General features: G+C 47.0%; 1 pseudogene; it reads left to right on the plus strand.

Moving 5' to 3' along the window:
* The first annotated feature begins 934 nt into the window (after positions 1 to 934).
* On the plus strand, positions 935 to 1,051 carry LOC126282650 (5S ribosomal RNA; annotated as a pseudogene).
* The last annotated feature ends 4,415 nt before the right edge of the window (positions 1,052 to 5,466 follow it).

Raw genomic sequence — 5,466 nt, forward strand, 5'->3', positions numbered from 1 at the left:
CGGCGGTGAGAGAAGTAACTATGGTGGTGCGTGAGAAACAGCGCGCTGTAATCGAATTTCGAATTCGAAGAGTTCTTCGATAAATGGATCACCCTCTCCTCCAACATGATAGTGCCAGACAACACACGAGCAACAATCTGACACCTTGGGATTCACTTTTACTGGTCATCCTACATGCAGTCCCAACTTGTCCCCATCCGATTTTCATCCGATTCCAAAATTTCAAGAACACCTTCGAGGATTTCGCTCTGGTAGCGGTGAAATGGTTCAAATGGCTCTGAGCACTATGGGACTTAACATATGAGGTCATCAGTCCCCTAGAACTTAGAATTACTGAAACCTAACTAACCTAAGGACATCACAAATACCCATGCCCAAGGCAGGATTCGAACCTGCGACCGTAGCTGTCGCGCGGTTCCAGACTGAAGTACCTAGAACCGCTCGGCCACACCGGCGGGGTAGCGGTGAAGCTGTGAAAGCAGAGGTGTGGTCGTGACTGCGTCAACAAAGTCAGACATTACAGTTAAGGGGAGGTTTGCTATCTTTGGCCCGAAAAAGTCATGTTCTTTGAGATTTTTTTCTCTTGATGTGTTATAGATATCAGTGTCAGTTTTGGTCAAAATGTTTATTGATATATTCTATACAAACTGGAATATTTTCGACCGGAAATGTCGAAGTGCAGTCGGAACGAAACAAAATTTCGATGTAGACCTCCACGCGCGGTATGGCACAGGTCAGCCGGCTCGTTTGAAATCAAAATTGAGTTGACGTTAGCGAAATATATAAGTTTCTTTAGAAGTTGTACCTCGCTTAAGTTATTTGGACCATAGGAAACAAAATGGCGGCCATTTGAAGAAAAGTAAGGTTTTCTCATCGATTTTTCGACTTCGTCGGCCATGTGTAAATATTTATAGCTGATGTATCGTAATAAAATGGCAACGGACTTGCCGCAGTGGATACACCGGTTCCCGTGAGATCACCGAAGTTAAGCGCTGTTGGACGTGGTCGGCACTTGGATGGGTGACCATCCAGCCGCCATGCGCTGTTGCCATTTTTCGAGGTGTACTCAGCCTCGTGATGGCAATTGAGGAGCTACTCGACTGAATAGTAGCGGCTTCGGTCAAGAATACCATCAGAATGACCGGGAGAGCGGTGTGCTGACCCCACGCCCCTCGTATCCGCATCCTCAACTGAGGATGACACGGCGGTCGGATGGTCCCGGTAGGCCACACGTGGCCTCAAGACGGAGTGCTTTTTTTATCGGATTAAAAGTGTTATAGCTCTTAGACAATTTAGTTAGCTTCGTCGGAAACAAAGAATCATGCCAATCGGTTCAGTAGATTTGAATTTACCATTCCGCGTGATAAAAAAGTCAATTCGAGAAAAACGCGTTTTAAGTTTTGATTACATATAAATGCAATATGATGCAAATTACGTTCAGTCTGCTATTCCGGGTCCGTAAACTAAAAAAGAAAGAGGTGGAGCCCCTCCACGCCCACATCGGCATGATGGCCAACACAAAAGGTCTACTGCCATCTCTGCATAAGGGTTAGTATTCACTAAAGTGAGGTGTCGCAGGATGTGGGTATTGGGATGTTTGCGTACGTCTGGTTAGGATTAACCACTAATACGCGCTCATCTGCAGATACATTGGTCGAAATCTGACGAAGGGTAGCGGTTTTAAGGGCAGAGGAAAAAAAAAGTGCCATGGCAAGAGCCAAGGGGGAAAAAAAAACCTCTGCGATAGTTAGGTCGGGTGGTAAGAGCAGTAGCGGTTTTCTTGCTGCCTGCGATAGGTTGTGCAAGGATAGGCTTTGTTAGTAGTGGGTGTCATGCTTGTCGATACCTTGGCGTTGTGCGTTGTGCTGCTCGGCGGCTGGCGCTGGGTGCTGGTACGGAGTCCTCGTTCAGCGCCAGCAACCTGTAACAGTTAGGTTTGTTAACGACCTTGTGTCCCATAGGTCATATACCGGGGACACGTGTGAGGGAATGTTGGCAGTTTGTTTGTGCGCCTGTGGGCGAGCTCGGTCGGTGTCTCTGCTGTGACCTGTTGATCGGCTCTAGTAGCAACTGGCAGTTGCCAGTCAGTGTTGCTGATGTGCAGGGGCTTACCGACGTTTGTCGCTGTTTGCGTATGTTAGTTTACCACAGGTGGCTATGCCCTAGCTACCAGTGTCTTTGGCCGCTTGAGTTTCCACCTGTGGTTGTGTGGTCCGTGAACTAATCCTTCCTCTTCCTCACAAAGGGCGTTCTGCTCCATATGGGCCATCCTGCATGGCTCCGGAGCAGCTCGTACGGCCGGTGACAAGCGGTTTTCGGCCCCTTGAATCTGGTGGTCGTCCGAATGCTTGGCGAACTGCGTCGAATAGAGTCCCAGGGTGACGTCCATCGTTGTCATGGTCTTCAGAATTGCTGAATACTCTTCGTTGAAGCTCTGCCAGGAAAGTCGCAATCTCCATAGTCTCCGCACCAGAATGCAAATGCTTCGGGGCTAACTTAGACGCCTTCAAACTTTCATTCGAATTTTGTGTTTCCTCCTAAGCACCGATACAATAACTCTTCCTCCGCAAGAAAAAAACTGGTGCGTGAAAAAGGCCGATTTCAGGCAGGTGCACTTTTTTGTTCATAGTTCACTTCGGTCGCGGCGGTCACTTCGGCAGTTCTCGTTCCAGCCTCGGTCGCGTGCTCGTCTCAGTCTCGGTCTCCCTCGGCAGCACTCGTCGTTCTTCGCATGACCACCTGTCTCAGTTCCACTGCCGACTGCTCCTAGTTAGTTCAGTATCCACTTGTTCGTTTCGTTCACTGCGCTCGCCCATTTTACATGTGTTCCAAACTGTTCTTGCACTTGGTTCTGGCTATACAGCTTCCACTACCGATAATCAAAATTACTTTGTATCTAATAGGTACGTCTTTTCAGGCAACAAAAGGGCATATCAGTTCACTTTATTATATCGATGAACACCAGAAGACATAATAAGGAAAGTTTTTTTTTTGTTATTCATGTATTTAAGTTTGGTTGTTTCCAATTTGCATTACCTGCTAGTTTGGTTTCTTTGAAAAAAAAAGTGGGTTGTGGGTCATTTTTGTTCAGTAGGAAAGGCGGTACCTCTCCATTTGAAAAGACATAGATTGCCATAAAATCGTATTTACTTATTATCTCAAAAACATTTGTTCAGAAGGAGATTTCAAACCAAAAACTATTGCGAACTTAATTATTATTATTGCTGGATTAACTTTAATAATGCAACATAAAAACCTAATTTTTACTAATCGCCTGACGCAAGTATGATGAGAGAACCACATTTTATTTTATGCTTCCATAAAATCTCTAGTTCGACTACGAACTCAGAGACAACGTGAAGTATATATAGGGTGTAAACGATTATTGTTTACAATGTAGCATAGCTATGTAGTGGAAGCCGACACGAAGAATTTTATACAAGACACTTGTGGTCTATTAAGTAGGGAAACAGCCACCAACAGGTTTACAAGACTACATGAGCTATAGCCCATGCGCGTCGCGTGAAATTTTCATGTTCTCTTCTCCAGCTCTCTACACATCGTCATAGATTGTTTCGCAATAGTTGCTTGCATGAGCTTGTTGTTTCTTCACTGCCTGATTATTACATGTTTGTCTGTTTGTTGTATCTGCTCGTAACGGGCAACACATCGTCCGTAATTGGGGCCGGTTGTCCGTGCGCCACCCTATATTATTCCTCCGCGATCAGCCACACAACGCTACAGTTGGCTAAACGAGAGGTTCTGCAGAATCACAGAATTTACTTCTAAAAGTGTGTAAGAGTACTGTATTGAATAAAAACTCGGTACTCCAGGCAGGAGGCAAGTGCTCCCTCTTGGTGCCCTCCATCCTTCAGTCACCTACACTACCAGTTTTCAGTTTTTCATAACAACCATATACCAAGCACAAATGATCGGTGAACGAGTAAAAATGAACGGTTCCCAAAAAAGAACGATCAGCAGTGAACTAGTTCCCAAGGACGCACGAGTTTGCCCATGTCTAGTGACTATGTTGAGAAATAAATATGTAGACATGAAGAATTCAGATTTAGACAGTTAATAACGTTTGTTGCATTTAAAAAGCATTTAGAATTTTCCCATAAAAAGTTCAGAAGTATTACTTTTCAGAATGACCTCGTGGACCTAGAGCAAAAGAGGCCTAATTAAAGCGGAGTGAACACGTGATGTGGCCGCAGCCTCATAAAGGCCACCTATTTCCCTAGATGCAGCCAAAAACCGGTTGGCCGCCCCAGACGCTGGCTCCTTGCTGTGGCTGGTGTCCCTGTTGTGACGCGGCCGCTTTCTCCCACCGCGGCGCCACCGTCGCCCCGGCGGTTATTGTTTTCCGATAAGCCGGCCGCCGAGGCGCGCCGCCCGACTTGTTTACTGCTCCTCTCTGAATAATTGTTTCTGCGCCCCGGCACGGTTATTGGCTGCGGAGAGAGTGCGCCTGCCCTCCCCAGCCACTCTCTCAGCGTGTCCCAGGCCTCGGGCGTCATCGCGGTAGGACGAGGTGGAGAGTGAATCACTTCCGCACCGCCGTTCTCGGAAACCCATCGGGAGCTTCGAGCTGTTAATCTGAAACGCTTGATGGGTGGCGTCTGAAGTTCACGTCACGAGGTCGCATCTGAAAATGCTGGCACGTTGCTGTGAAATGAACATTGCTGTTATCACTGAGCCGGCCGGAATGGGCGAGCGGTTCTAAGCGCTACAGTCGAATCCATGGATGTGTGTGATGTCCTTAGGTTAGTTAGGTTTCAGTAGTTCTAAGTTCTAGGGGACTGATGACCTCTGAAGCTGAGTCCCATAGTGCTCAGAGCCATTTGAACCATTTGTTATCACTGACATGTACATCTGCATCTTTACCTACAGACATTCTCCACAAGCAACCGTATGGTGCGTGGCGGGAGGTATCTTGTACCAGCAGTACGTCTCACACCAGACGAGTGTAACCCCTATGTTTGCGTGGTAGTGTAATGGTGGTTTACGCATACGGAGAGAACTTGTTTGCGCAGCAATCGCTGACGTTGTGTAAATGAGGCGGAATAAGGGGAACCAGCCCGCATTCGCCGAGGCAGATGGAAAACCGCCTAAAAACCATCCACAGACTGGCCGGTACACCGGACCGCAACACAAATCCGCCAGGCGGATTCGTGCCGGGGACCAGGCGCTCCTTCCCTCTCGGAAAGCCGTGCAGTAGGCAGCATGGCCAACTGGGCGGGTGGTATATACAGTTACTTTGCTTAACATTTTACATTTGCATTTTACATTTTCGCATATTCATTTATCGATTTCACTCTTTTACCGCACAGTTCTATGTGATATCGTTCACAGGCTTCGTTACACAGTTCACATACCACATCGTTTCTCCCTATGCAGGTGGGCGTCAACAAAGTATTTTCGCTTAGAGAGGAGGAATTCCTTGCATGAATTCCATGTTGTAAATAC

The sequence above is a fragment of the Schistocerca gregaria genome, chromosome 7 (assembly GCF_023897955.1).
Source record: "Schistocerca gregaria isolate iqSchGreg1 chromosome 7, iqSchGreg1.2, whole genome shotgun sequence".
NCBI lineage: Eukaryota > Metazoa > Arthropoda > Insecta > Orthoptera > Acrididae > Schistocerca > Schistocerca gregaria.